The sequence below is a fragment of the Passer domesticus genome, chromosome 3 (assembly GCF_036417665.1).
Source record: "Passer domesticus isolate bPasDom1 chromosome 3, bPasDom1.hap1, whole genome shotgun sequence".
Lineage (NCBI taxonomy): Eukaryota > Metazoa > Chordata > Aves > Passeriformes > Passeridae > Passer > Passer domesticus.
The window spans coordinates 23,408,413-23,424,231 of record NC_087476.1 but is presented as its reverse complement, the minus strand read 5'-3'; the positions used below and the strand labels follow the sequence as shown (position 1 = coordinate 23,424,231).

General features: G+C 36.8%; 1 long non-coding RNA gene across 1 annotated transcript; it reads left to right on the top strand.

The window, feature by feature from the left end:
* The first annotated feature begins 961 nt into the window (after positions 1 to 961).
* LOC135297963 (uncharacterized) lies at positions 962 to 14,326 on the top strand. The gene is made up of 3 exons (XR_010359908.1): positions 962 to 1,077; positions 2,615 to 2,776; positions 14,119 to 14,326. It is a non-coding gene; the product is annotated as an uncharacterized LOC135297963 (long non-coding RNA).
* The last annotated feature ends 1,493 nt before the right edge of the window (positions 14,327 to 15,819 follow it).

Genomic DNA, 15,819 nt, shown 5'->3' with positions numbered 1-15,819 from the left:
TAATGCTATCATAAGGTTTAAATAAGAAGACAGATGTGGACCAATAAGGTTGGGATCTAACTCATATGGTCTTACTCCTGTTGTTACCTCTAGCTGCATCCATTAGGATGTATTTTATCAAATCAGAGAAGGTACTTGTACCCTCACTCGATCTAGCTTTCAGTCTTTGAACTCCCTGCTAAGTCAAGGTCTGAGTTTGTGACTCTTACATGATTCCTAATGTCTGTTAAGGTTAAATAATATACAATAATCCAAATATTAGTCAAAACTGCCAGACAAGCACCTTTGATAATGTACAGATGCATCAATCTATTTAAGTATGGTTTAAAGGAAGCCATCAATATTGAAAAATATTCCTGTTGGGAAGGTTTAGAGGCTAATAGGCATTGCTATACTCCTGAGAGTATGCTGAAAATGGTGATAAATGCCAAGGATGTGAAGTGCATAGTAATGTCAAGAAATGTAAAGTACTTGATCTTCTCATTATAAAAGGAGTGTTGCATAGTCAGAGTTGGTATAAATATCCTGAAATGGGTTCGAATCTGTCTAGATTAAGCAACCAGCTTTCACTAAAGGCATCAAGCAGGCAGATCATCTCTGTGTACTTTAGATGCCTGATCTGATGCAGGCAGTTTTTTCCATTGGAAGCTTTCAGAAAAATATTTCTCTCTACGTCATCTAAAAAGGATCTCAGAAACACATTACAAATCCTGTGAGATATGCCTGGCACATGTAAATCTATGTCAGACAGTAACTCTAGCACTGTTTTCCAAAATATAGCTTCTGAACAAGTACCAGTGAAAAGGTGATTTGTTAGTGGATTCTAAGACTCAGTATATTCATGAATGTAATGTGAGTGAATAATTCCTCTAACATGTTAACCTTATTGAATCCTTAATACATTAGGTTCTGTAGATACCTCTCGTTTTAGATGGGGATTTGGAGCCGTAGAAAAGAATTCAACCCAGTCCCTCTGCAGCAGATATGGAGTAGATCAACTCCCCCTTCCTCCTTATACTTTGTGTTATGCACTGTTGCAGTCTTTCAGCAGAAACTGCTCTCAGTCATACTGTTCAGGTAATCAGGTTTATGCAACTGTCTGAAATTTGAAACTGAAATTTCTAACATGGGAAAAGCAAAATGTATTTTCACAAAATCTTTGTGAAGCACAGTTGTAGAAATAGTTGAGTTGGCATGACTGAGAGGAAGGTAAATTCTGATAGAGAACAGGCAGAACGGAATAGGGTCTGAACAGAGGAGCTTAAACTAGTAAAACAGAATTAGTAATCTGGAATGACAGTTTGGGAGATTTCTCTAAGGGGGACAGAAGATTTGAGTCTCATCAACAAATCAACAATGCATTTCAAAGACTAACAAATTCCCTAAACAGTGACCAAACTCGTTCTTAACTCAGCTATGCAGTATGATATAGATTTCTGTCAGGTGTATCTGTTTCTGAATGCAAATATATTCATGGCATTTCTTCATCTGAGTGGAGCAGCAGTATAATGACAAAGCTGTAGATGCTTTGGTCTGGGAGTTACTACTGAGAACTAAGGTCCTACCTTAGTTCCATTGCATGACATTTCTGTTGATGGAAAATTAACAGTTTGAGAATAATGACTCCTGATACACAACTGAATGTTAGATGAACCCAAGTTTCCTGCTTTGAGAAACTGTAAAACCTGTATGCAAAGGAAAATTTTATGCACAGACTTCCTGGTGGTAAAGGTAAATGAATCTTTCTATCAGCCTGTGCTGTCAATGCTTATTTATCCAAAAAAGCAGTTGATTATGAAATGGCACTTTTGAAAGACCCAGAGGGAAGGATTTAGACAGGCATTCAGAATTCAGTAGCATAAATAGGAATGGAGAAGTTGTCATCTTCAGAAACAACCTACTGGTAGTTCTTGCATATAGCATTTCTCTCAACTTTAAATTACAATTCTGTCATTTCTGAAAGGAGAACAGGGGTGGAATGTTGATTTGACATTTTCTTAACTGATTTAACTGGAACCTGGAGAATTATATCTCTACAGAGATCCAGGAAAGGTTTGCACTGTATGTCGATCCTTGAATCTCTATAATTTTGGACAGAGGATTTCTAGTTTCACCAATTAATTATTAACAAAAAAGCTAGAACATTTGTGGCTCCCCATGCTTGCTGGCAGAGTTATCTGGAGAATGATAAAATGCTATTTCTCTGTAGAATTACTTTCACTACAATATATGGTCATGCTCATAAAGTTTGAGAAAAAGATTAATTTCTGGATTCTGCTTTACTGAAGGTTACGCTGAGGTACAGGGAGAAGTGAAGTACCATGCAGTCATGCACAAAACTGCTTTGCTTTCAATCCATTCAGTTAAGTCATCAAGGAGATTCTGCTGCATACCAGCCTTCCTTGATTCTGTGCCTGCTTGCACCTTGTAACCCAACTGCTTGCCTACATTTGCTGTGTGCATGGTCCAATTTGAATGTATGGGATGCCCAGACACTGTTATATCTATTTCAGGAGACACACACTGGCACTTTTTCTATAGCAGACACTGCTGAAAGGAAAAGGGCTTCAACTCCATTAAGAACCATGGTTAATGTCATGCTTGCATTCCACAGCTCTCCCTCGAGCATGTTACAAAGAGAGTCTTACATTCCTGTCTGGATAGTTCACAAAACACATTTTCCTGGACACAAACATTTGTGACTCTACCTGTAAAGTGGAATTTATGGATATGGAAGTCTAAGTGCTTTGCTAAAACAAGGCCATAAGGAGTCCAGGTAATGGAAAATTTATCACTTTCACTGATAAGCTACCCTAGTGGTTTATGACTCTCATTTCTAAGAGTCATATTTTCAGTTTAAACTTTGCAGATTTTATTTTTGAAGTATCTGGTGACTTTTTCATATCTGAGAGTTTTGCCATGCATAATTAAATCTCACATAAGCTTGAAAAGTAAAGCTTACCTGTGATCTAAAGTGAATGTTAGTCTTAGTTGAGCTTTCTTCTTAAAGTATATTTTATCCTACAAATGCATTAATTTACTTTGCTGCTAGTCAATTAACTGTCAAGGTATATCAGTAGTCCAGTCTTCTGAACTATATCCTTATCTAAAGACTGGGGATAACTCCTTTTCCAAGTATTATCAGATGTTATGAAGAAATAAATTAGGTCTTCTCACCAGCTCAATGGAAGAAACAGCTGGCATACCATCAGAAAAATGTTATTGCTGCTATTTATTCCTCCCACAAAAATGTAGTCAGTAAACATATCTGAAGATGTTGAAAGATTTAGAAATGAATCAAAAAAACTAAATTAAAGAAATCCCCAAAATTTCTTCTAGCCTATAAATTTATTTGTTTTTTTAATACCAGCTCATTAATTTGTGAACTTTAAAATTAGGCGCAAATCATGTTCTTATAATTTAGGATTAAGAAGTGAGAAAAAGAATGATTTACAGTTAAGGTATCTCAAATAAATATAAATATGTCTTTAATACAAAAGACTTTAAAAGATTCACCAAGAGGAATGAAAAGATTCAGAGCAAGACTTATTTGTCATGCTCTCAGATTTCATCTAGATCTACCCTTGTGTATTTGTGTAGGGTGCTCAATCAGATATTTCTTTGCAGAGGTAGTTTTTATTATCTTATCTTTTCATTTTATTTTATAATTTTTTTCAGGTTACTTTTCAGCTTCAGAATTGGTTGGGAAAAAGTGAAAAATAAAATAAATAAGAGCACTTTTTAAAGATGAAATAATAAGCTAAATGTTTTTGCATTACTGCAAGTCTAAATAATCATTGTTGAGATAAATTTAGTACATATTAATTCCTGTGTTTGAGCCTTTATACTATATTGATCACCTGAGTACTTAAGCTTTTAAATTCTACATATACTTTGTAATTTAATACAGTGATACACTTCATTATCTCTGGGGATGGGTAAAGATTTAAACCTTCAGTATGCTCTGTTACATAACTTAAAAAGCATATTTTCCAATGTACACTACTGCCTACTAACCACAGATCTATGTCTCAGTAAGCACATGAGTTTGCAAAGTGAGGTTAAAGGTACACAGCTTCCACTGGGAACTTTCCAGCAGGTAGGGAGAGTGATGCTGCAGAGCTGGTCAAACACCTAATCCAATGGTCACACCAAAACAGCTGTTGGTGTGTGATGAAAAAGTGATCATATGGAGGCAATCAACAAAAACATGCCTCAAAAGACAAAATACTTTACTTTAAATAACTTGTAAGAAGTCTACACATTTGGGCAGGTGGTTCAGTTTGTAGATTTGTCCACTGAACCAGCCATCTTCTATTTCCTTTATTGTCAATTGTTAATGAAAAAGGAAATTTGGAAAATGAAGTTTGACCCATTATTTTGGCATCTATATTAGAATGAATGAATTATGTCCTATAATTGACCATTTTTTCTAAACAGTTATGTCAAGTAAGAAATAGATGTTTATACCAGGTGAGGTGAATCCTACACATTTCTGTAGAATACCTTGAGTTACAGCTAAATATCTCCATAGAAAAATAGGTTAATTAGGAATGGCAGGCAAAATTAGAAATGTCCCAGGGAATAAATTGGATCACTGAAGCAAAAGGGTTTTTACTCCTAATTCAAAGTAAGGTTTTTTCAGGAAAGCCTCTGTTTAATAAAAACAGAGCCCAATGGAAGCCCAATGAAAATTGAACATTTTACAATTAGTACTGAAATGAGATATTTCCCTGAGAAGTTGAACTCAAGTCTTTGAAACACAGTACACAACATTCATGACTAATCTCCTTGTCATACATTAGGAGAAATAAATTCATTCTCATTCTCACGTTTTTGAAAGATTTTTATTTTTAATTTTTTATTAAAGGCAATGGCTAAACCCGTAAGCATTATGTAATATTTAGTTGTCTGGTACATGTATATTTACAGATAACACTGCTTTTCTCATTAGCTGCTATTACATATGTTCTAAGAAAATTTTAGTAGAGATTTAATTGAAAACCAGGATTAATTTCTAAGATATTGTGGGAAATAATACATATCCATTGTTCTATTTTTAAAACTGAAAATTGTGCTTTATTGTCTCACTTTATTTAATGGCTAGATTTAGAAAATACAAAGATGAAAGATGGTCTCAATAAAACAGTAAGGGGGAATCTGGAGTCCTAGATCAATAATAAGATTTAAAGCAAACAGAAAATTATCTGTTTTGGTACAGACTGTGGGTTAAACTAAGCATGTCTGTACAGAACCATAATGAGACATTTTGTCATCTGGAATGCTGCCTCAGCTGGCCCTCTGCCTCTTGCCAGCTGCTGCAGTTGTCTTCTCTGAACCTGCTCACTCCAGACTGAGGAGCTACACCAGCCATTTGCTGCTCTGATGTCCTCTACTCTGGCTCAGTGGCTACATTGCTTATTGTGGAAATGTCTTGATGCTCAGAAAGTTGCATTACAACAGTTCTATTTCCTGTGGTCTCCTTTTTGCTATGACTGAAAAAAAAAAAAAGAATAAGTGCCTGCTGCATAATGGTATTTTTGTGAGATCTTCTATAGTTTTACATCATGGGCAAAGGAAGCTGGGGAAATATCCAGTATATCTTGCCACTTGGTATCTTGAGTGTTTCTATGATTCATGAAAGAAATGAGAAGGATGAGAGCTGCCAGGCTTAAAACATCTAATATCACTAAGCCTCAGGGGACACTGCTTAAGAGCAGTGAGAGAGGCTCACAGACGGATTCCAAGGTCAGCCAGATCACTTGGAAGACTTGAACTTTGGTATTCATTATCTTAGGTTTTGAATTATAAATGAAGTTTATATGCAGAAAACTTCTGTATTTTTTTAATGTAACAGTTTCTTCATTTGAAAAAACCAGTTTTATATATTTGATTCTTTGACTATAAAACTTGGGCTTCTCTTTCATCTCACAGATGGCTAATTGCTATGAAATATTAATGCTAACACTAATATAAATAATAAATTAAACAATGAAAGCTTCAGCTTAAAAAGTCTAAGTCTTACATGAGAACAGACTTAAAGGTGCACATGAAGGCAGGAATGAATCCTTATTTCTTTCAAGTAGAGTAAAGAATTGCCTGTTTGTAAATCAGGCATAATCTTGTTACTTTATGTTTCTACTTGGAGCACAAATGGTAACCACTTAGCAAGGTGAACTCCATGTCTAGTCTCTCACAATATTTGTTATTCTAATTTATCTTAGCAGAGAGAACATAAAATTCCCTGAAGGGCTGAGCTAAGCCCTGGTTTTGCTGCAGGCTCCTGATCTTGCATTCTGTGTGTCGCTCTTAATGCCTTCAGAGGGTATGCAAAGAAAGCAGTTCAGACCCTGTAACTCAATATCTGAATAAAGGCAATTTAATATTTTTCAGTTTCACTTACCAGTTCCTGCTCTGATGACAGTCTTGCTGCACATCTTGCAGTTTTAGCAAACTTTCCTTTCTTTTTGATGTTGCTTTGTTAGGAAAATTGTGGCGTAGTTTTCCATAACATGCTGTTTCCTTGCAATATTTGCACTCAGTAGGGTAGCTCTCTATTGATTATTTTTGGAAGAACCTTACAACAGTCCTATACTGTGAGCCCTCGTCTCTTGAGAGACAACTTTAGAAAGTCTGTGAGCCTTCATGAAAGAGTACAACACCTGAAAGCAGAATTACTCTCTGAATTGTGATGTGCCTGTGCAGTACATATTCAGCCCTACAATATGGAATGGTAAAAACACCTGGATTATATTTCTATCAAAATTATTGGCCATTTTCTAAGTCTTGCTGTTAAGGAACCATAAAACAGCTGGAAAATGGATGTGTTTCTTTTTCTGAAATCCTCCTGTGTTAAGCAGCCCTGGTGGCAAGTTTAGGCAAATTTCTTACAGTGCCACTGTGGATGTGCTTGGACTTGAAGGAAACAAACTGTGAGCAGAGAGTTTATTTTCTTGGTTTACTTGTTAATTTAGTTGAATTGAATAGGCAAAATGCAAACCCTGACCCTCACCTCAAGGTTTTGCATAGCTGTTATAGTGGAAGGCCTGTGTTGATGGTCATTAAGTAAATCAGAGTTTAAATTTTTGGTATCATTGAGAAGGGCTAGCTCAAGGCCTCATCAGCTAGCACGCAAGAATAAACCTGAGCTGCTCAATGCTTAGTGAGATAATTTTCTTTCCTTAATAACAAACATATCTTTGTCTTGAAGAAAAGTCCTTTACTGAAAGGAGGTAAGAGGGTAAGTGCATGACAGATTCTTCTCCATAGTTTAGGTAACTATTCCCAGTTCTTCTCTCTAGTTCCTTGGTATGACAACTGTTAGGGCACCTGGCTGTTTGCCATCATCTCCAGTAACACCTTCTTTCTAATTAAAGACTGTCAAGTCCTGTGGGGTTTGTGTTTACCCTGGGGTGCAGGAAGAGCAGAGCTGCTCTGCAGCTTTAGATGCCTTGTGGGCCCATCACACAGTGCTCACAGGCCCTCCCACCATCCCACACCTTTGCTAAAAAGTAAATCCACTGTGATTTTTGTACTGTCAGCAAGAGTGCAACAAGTACAGAGGGTTTTTCACCTCTTTCTCTCACTTAGTTGTTTTTCTAAACATTTGGAGCCCAATGTGACAAGTGACTGATTTAACAGAGGGCAGAGTCAATATGCAGTCAGACAAAGTTGACTGCCCAAAATTTTTACCTTTGTAAAACTGTTAAATCTTCCTTGACACTGTAAAATTGCTTATTCTTGACAGAAACAACCCACTCATCATAAAAGAACATTTATAAATTGAATATGTCTAACACCTGCTCATTAACTCATTTTTCTTTTTTTCTCCCCATGGGAAGCCAACAGATCAATGCTTTCCTTTTGGTTCCATCCCACCTGGAGCCCTTCAGAGAAAAATGGGGGGGTCTCCTTCCTTGGAATCAGCCACTCTGCCTGTACTACTATACTTTGGATGATTTCTCTGTACAGAACACTTTTGTGAGAAACAATACAAAGAGACATTCATATTAGCCACCCTGTTGGCAATTGTGAAAGAATGTGGACACTGTGGATAAACTGCTTTTTAGAGGTCATTGGGGAGAATTTCTAGGAGAAGTCACATAGGTTAAAATAAAAGTACATATTTTTACTATATAGTATATAATAATACAATAACATATGCAATTAGAATTTACGTCAGTAAGAAGCTCAGTGAAAGGAATCTAGGCTCCCTTTTTGAACTTTTGGCCAATTGGAAGCATTCCACAACCCTGAAGACCTTCCATTGAGAAAACTCTAATAGAATCATTTAGGCGACAAGATGAATTTAGAAACACATAGCTTAGTACCCAATGTACAGTCCTGTAACCAATCTACTCAGCAGCAATAAAATGTGAAAATTAGCATCATAGAACAACCTAGTCTCATCCATTTGACTTACGATCCCTTTTGAATTCAGAAACATTGCAAAATCTGTAGGGGCATTTGCAGATTAGAATAATGTTTTTTGTGTCATGCCATAAATCACAAGGGAAGAATAGAAAAGTTGGTAGATAAAAACATATGTCTCTTCTTGAACATATATTACCATATTTGTCTTTGATTGTATGCTTGGGGCAGAACAGTTAAATGTCCACATGTGGGTGGGGGCATTTGTACACAAACTGGCACTGTATTTACCTACTGCTCTCTGGGTACATATGGTTGTGATAAATATTACAGAGAATTAAGAGATTACTAATTGGAAAATAATATACATGATTTGGACATCATGCAAAATCCATCTGTTCTCTTCCAGTATTTATATCTAGGGGCACTGATATAACACAACAAACACTAAGGTATTATCTCAAATCGAAAAAATGAAGAGAAAAATTATGCAACACCTGGCTTTATATGAGCAGAGAATGTACTGTGAGTTACTAGAGCTTCATCTTAAAGTAGAGACCATCTATATTTTAATGAGTTACAGAAAGAAGAAAATCCTCTGTATCTTTATTCTTTTTTATATTATTAAAATAAAATTATTATTGTTAATTCATAGAATCATAGAATGTTAAGGGCTGTAAAGGACCTTAAAGATTATTAGTCCCAAGCCCCGCTGCCCTGTGCAGGGACACCTCCCACTAGACCAGGTTGCTCAAGGTCTTATCCAACCTAGCTTTGAACATTGCCAGGGATGGGGCATTTATAGCCTCCCTGGGCAACCTGCTCACCAATCAAACAATATAAAGTTTCTTCCTAATATTGAGACTAAATTTTACTCTTTCAATTTGTACCTGTTATTCCTTGTTCTGTCACTACAGTTCCTGACAAAGAATCCCTCTTGGGCTTTCCTGTAGGTCCCTTCTGATGTTGAAATATTGTTATGAGGTCTCCATGCAATCTTCTCTTCTCCAGGTTGAACAGCCCCAAATTTCTCAATCTGTCCTTATAGGTGAGATGCTCTAGTCCTTTTATCAAATTAATGGCCCTTCAACCCAAATGTGAGCATTTAGCAGCCCTGATTTTTTTTTTTCTGGAATGAAAATTATCAGCTTTTGCATAGATTTAAAGTTAATGCATGACTTGAACTCATATTTTATTGGAATAATGATACTTGGTGTAATCCTGTTTCCCTTTAAATCAGCTGCCTAATTTCTACTGATTTATTAGAGGCAGCCTTAAAAATGCACACTTTGATTTTGCACATCATCTCTGCAAAATAACACTGATTATCTAGTAATGATTTTATTTGAATAATGAGGTTTCTGCTCTGAAGTTGTAGGATAATTTATTTGCATTTTGAATTAAATTGTGACTGAGATATTTGAGATAATTGTGCTTGCTGAAACACCCAAAGAATATAAAGAGATCCATACAAATCTTGAATGAAATACAATTACAGTTATCAGAAGGTTTATAATTTGAAGCTTTTCAGCAGCTTTCATGATAATTTCCTTCAATGCAATCCAAATATTAGGTCCTCAGCAACAGGAACAATTTTCGTGGTCATTCACCAATCCTGATACTGCTGGGTAACTTCTGCAACACCTGATACATAATCCATAATATATGGATTTCTCTTCAGGCCTCCACTTGTAAGGACCACAAGTTAGAGGAAACCATCAGCTGTAAGAACTCTAGTTTTAGGCTATATAGAAACTTCTATTTTCTGTTTTGTTTACTTATAAATTCTAGCAAAATTGAGTGCAACTACAAACTGGTATGTGTCATAGAAGCCAAGGATTTTTCCTTTCCAGACAGGATATCATTCTGAAGTCCTGGTCTACAGAAATGCATCTGTCCCTCTGAATGCTACATAAATCATTGTCAGAGCATAGATGTAGGCTGAGGTTATTCCAGACAGCTGCCAGACATGAGCATAAAAGATTGGTAGTGGAAGGAGTGCCTGTGGCACAAAAGCATGGCATCAAACCAAGAGCCATGTGGTTTGATGGCCTTTCTAACTCACCATCTTCAGCTTTTTATTTCCTTTCTGGTTTCATTTGTGTCCATCATATTCTTCAGTTATTTCTTCTTTTCTGTAGCAAGACAGACAGAACTGATAATCTATAGCAACATGTCAGACTTTTAGAGTAATATTTTTCACTATATGTGAATGCTAAGAAATTTTGCTTTATGTATTTGACAGTGATAGGTAGTTTCAACCCAACTTGAAGTGATGCCTTTTCTAAGTTATTAATATAATTTGTTAGCTTTTTATACACCATTGGTTGCTATTCCCAGTAGGAGTCCTTACCCCCACTTCTTCCACACACATTCAACTCTGCTTTTTTTTAAATGGAGTCCAAGACAAACAGGATGTGGGCCTGGCTTTGCAGATGTGTTTCTGAATCTCTCACTGAATCTTCACTGTAATGCTGTGGAATGCTTTGGGGTTCTGTGGATCTGTTTTTGTGGAACAAGAATAAGGATTGAGATCTGACAAGTTATTACAATAAGAGGACTTGCCTGCCATAGAACTCAGAAAATGCCAGGGACCTCAAAAGGAATAAGGCAGCTTGATGCTTTCATGAGTATACTGTTTGATGCAGAGAAATGATTAGTGGGATTTATTGAAGTACTGATTCAATATAATATTTTGGAACTATAAAATTGTATACAATTTACAAGCTATATATTGAATTGTCAAGCTGTGCACACTGCTGGCCTACATAAGGGCAGGATTGTTTGTAAACTTGTCCCTTGCCTCTTATTGCCTCCCAGTGTCTGTAATTCACTTGTTGTGTCTTTTCCATAATTATCCTCCTATTTCATATAAGCTGTAAAGCCCTGTGGTCTTTTTGAGCTATACTGATTTCACTTGAGCTCTTCATAGTGCAAAGGTCTGCCTGCAGGGAAGTGGGGTGAAGGACAACAACCATTTAAAGGGAAAGACCTCATTTAACTTTTCACTCTATGAATACAAAACCCCTCCAAGACATTTTCTGTCAGGCATTTTATGACAGGATTTTAAAAGAAGCAGTTTCTCAGCTACTGGAAGAGTGGTGTTTTTCTAGGACAATTGCTCCTGATTAAATTGTGTTTGGAACCTGAGGTGGGTGCCCATGTTCCCTCTACAGCACAGTGAGGCAGATGAGTGTGTTTGGTAATCTCAAGGAAGAGATCCTGGCCATCAAAATTAATGCATCTAAACTGAACAGATCTTCTCCTTGGGTCTTCTAAGAAAGAATATGTAATTCTTTTCAGAATGATTTTTCTGCCAAAGAGCTGTATGTGCCTGCATCCAGCAGACTGACTTTGCTGCATCTGCAGGAGCAGATTTGCTTTTCAGTCCATGGTCAGTGGAGATAACATTGATGCAAGTGCTACCCTTGCAGTGTCTCCACAGGCAGAGGAGCCTTGGCAACATCTCTGGTTTTACTGGGAACAGAGACCTGTTGCTCCTCAAGCTTGACTCACTCCCCCCACAGAAGGAACTCCAAACCACTGCAGTTTGCTGTGAGGCTGCTTTTCTTTTTCCCTTTCCCTCCCAGCTTTCATCTCACAGCTCAGAGTAAGTGTTGCCATTCATGATATCATGTTTTGAAATTGCTGACTTCCAAAACCCTTTATGCTTGATCTTGGTGTGTCTGAGCTGTCAGCAAAGCCCGAAGTCTTTCTCTACCTATTAACCCAAATACCTCTTCATCAGCAATATATTGGTAAACACCACTATGGGAGCAACCTGGCTTGCTACCAGCAATGTCCTTCAGTGTACAGTTGTATTGCACAAAGATAAAATGTGCAGCAGAAATTAAGCTGGACCACAGTCAATAGCCCCACTGCTTATACAATATTATTCAGTTGCCATTGTAGAACCCATAGAAAGATTTTAAACTGAACATTTTATCAGGTTCGCAGTACAAAGCACTTCAAATGCCACCAGCAGTTTAATCCTAGGAGCTCTTCTTCTGTACATAGAGATGAGGAAAAATCAGATTACTTACGGAAATTAGTACATCACTAAAAAGTAGGGTTCACTTTATTTCAGCAAATGGAGCCACCCCCATTTTCATTACTGTCAATTTAATTTCCAATATCTTTTACTGGGTGAAAGTTGTTTTGATATTGCTTCATTTGTCTCAGAGAAGATATTAAATTAAAATGGTGACTCTAACAAAAGGATTGGGGTGTCTGAGAGGGGTGTGTGAAGCAGGCAATAATTTACATTTTTCATACATTTGTCTTTCCATTATAAGCTAAGCTTTTAAAATTCCAGCTATAGTTTCTACCTCAAAATAAATTGGTGAAAGGTAACCATTTCTAAGAAATGTCCCCTATCTCCCGTTCTTGTGATTTATCCTGGCTTGAGCTGCCATTTCTGTTTTACATTCTGTGCTGCAAGGTACAGTACAGAGCTGCGGCAATTTTGGGTGCTCATCTTTCAGTCAAGCCAGCCTTAATGAAGCAGTCAGCAATGAGAACAGAGATATTTGCTATAAATTAAATAAGAATGCCTATGTTAAAATGTATTGATCTCCCTATTTCATGGTTTGTAACATTATTTATACTTCTCGCTTTATATGCTACAGCCTCAAACTGATATTACAAATAGTCAAAAATATGTGGGGCTGCTGGCATTGCTCAGAAATTTTGAAAGCCTCTTTCAAAATTTCTGTTGTCTGAGATCTTAATATTTAATGTGCACTGAACTTAAACTATGCTCTCATTTTCTGTGTTCTTAACAACTTTATTATCCCTCAGCTGTAATGTCTCTGAGAGGAACCTTTGTCTCTACTGCTCCCTATGAGTTCACACATCTGTCTGGTGTGAATTCTGTTCACTCTCCCTCTACCCTTATTTTTTGCCTTAAGTGTTCTCACCTTGAAAAGGTGCAATTTCACATATCAGCTTAGTGCTTCAAAAAATGAGTGATTCCTCAAGCAGGGAAAAGTTTAAATTCCTAGACCTGCATGCCTCATCCATACATTTGTCTTTCTTTTCTCTTGTTTTGCTTTTGTTCTTTTTTATCCTCTTCTGAGGTGACTTTTTGTTTGGTAGGTTGATGTTGGGCTATTTTTATTGTTGTTGTTTGTATTGATTTTGCTTTTCCCTTTTCCAGAAATTCTTATTTTATTCTGGTTAATATAAACTCTGGGTATCAGATATTTAATCTGGTGGTGAAAAGTATATGTAGAACAGCTGTATAATTTATGTAGAAGATTAAGCAGAAGAACAAAACAAAAACTGAACGCCAAAATGAAAAGAAAAATAATCATATTTGTAAAAAAGCTTTTAATTCTTGAAGGTACTACTCAGCAAACTATGAAGCCCTCTGCATGGCTTTACAGAGGAAGCTGGGATTCCTTCTCTATTTACCAAAATCTTTCTCTTGCATTAGTAATTTATTTGCATGAAGGTATAAATACACTATTTGAGATTAAAACCACATTAACCACCATGTACCTACCTGTATTATGAAGAGGCAATAAAGGGGAGTCACTAAACCTAAATAAAAGACGAGTAGGACATCTGTTTAGCAAAATTTTATGGACAATATTTTAGAAACTGTGGTTATCTTCACAATGGTGGTTGTTGGTGGTAATGTCTGATTCTGCTGAGAAGCTGATTGAGCTGCCATTGTAAGTATATGTTGGTCACAGCTTTCATTGAGGGGAAAACAAATTATAAAATCTTTTTTTGTAATGACAGGGATCAAAGCCCAGAACACAGGAAAGCTTGTTGAAGACATAGGCACACTCAGTGAAAACACAGAAGTTGGAGACATTGATTTGAGGACCAGTTGCTAAGAACATCTCTAAAGAACCAGATCTCTGACTGCCAAGAGGGAAGTACAGGGTGTAGCATGGGAAAAAGTGTTTAATTTAGAGTAAGTGGAAAACATAGTTGCCTTGAAAAAGCTGCCACAACAGTTTCTCTCTTTTTCTTCTTGCTGGTTTTGGAGGAATGGAACTATATGCACATTTATTGTAAATGAAATATTTGACAAAATTAAAAAACAAAAAAACAAAAAAACAAAAAAACCCAAAAAACAAAAAACAAAACAAAAAAACCCAAAAAAACCAAAACAAAAAAAACCAATCCAACCACTTCCAACCCTCCAAACAAACAAATAAAGAAACCCAAACAAAACCTCAGGTCAGTAAAGCTGGATGCATCACTCATCCTTTTTAAGGAAACAAAGACAGGTTGGTTCAGATGGGCTGGAGACTCTGACATTGTTATGCTTGAAATCTAAACTTGTATAGTTTAAAACAAAGTCAGAGAATAAGACCTGAGACGAAAGGCAGAAGAGAAAAGTTAAAACTACCATTTTGGCTCCCCATCTGGACTCTTCTAGCACTGTGTTAAAGGACCTTCTCTATAGCCTGAGCACAGACAGAGTGACTATTTATCACCTGTCAAAAGATATTCCTGGCCACAGGAATATGTTTCAATTTCCTTTTGTTTTGTATAAAGCATTGAGGCTATATAATTTTCTTGCTTCTAACATTTGTGGAATTTCAGGCTATTTTCACAATAAAGCAGATCTGAGTTATGCTTCCTGAGACAATTGCAAGAATCAAAATCTGGACGAAGAACCTCTTTCTAATATCCAACCTCAACTGCCCCTGACACAACTTCAGGCCATTCCCTCAGTGATCAGTCCTGTCACTGATCACCACAGAGAACAGATCAGTGTCTGTCCCTTCTCCCCTCACAAGAAGCTGTAACTGCAGTGAGCTCTCCCCCCAGTCTCCTCCAGGCTGCACAGACCAAGTGACTTCAATCACTCCTCATACAGCTTCCCCTCAAGGCCCTTCCCCATCTCTTCTGCCCTCCTTTGGATGCTCTCTAATAATTTTGAACTATTACCAGTAACTAAAAACATTTCTTTTACTGGTAGCAGCCATGTTTCCATTAGAAGTATTTTTATGTGGACTTTTATCTTAAGAATTCTTCTTACTGGAACAAGTCTTGTACTGGAAACCAACCCATGGGAAGTTCTTAAATAAAGAAAGTGGGGGGGGAGGGGAAATAAATATGAAATGTAGAGATTATTAGAAAGAGTAGAAGGTAGAAAAGAAAGGATGAAAACCAATTATGATAAATTAAATAAGGGAGACAGCTAAAGTCAGAAAAATTTCAACGTGATTCACCCATTCCTATCTGTTCAAAATATGTCACTCAAATAACTGCACATAATGTGACAGCTATTCTCTCCCTCAGACCATCTATTTGGCTTCCATAGTGATTACTCTAGTCCTAGGACACCATGACCAGATTTTTTCCCTACACCCTATGACAGTCTAATAATTTGCAGTTAGTGATATTTCCTTCCAAAGACACCCTTAACGTCTAAAGTCTTGCCATAAGGCTTAGGGAGCATTATTCCTGTATAAAAAGCAACAG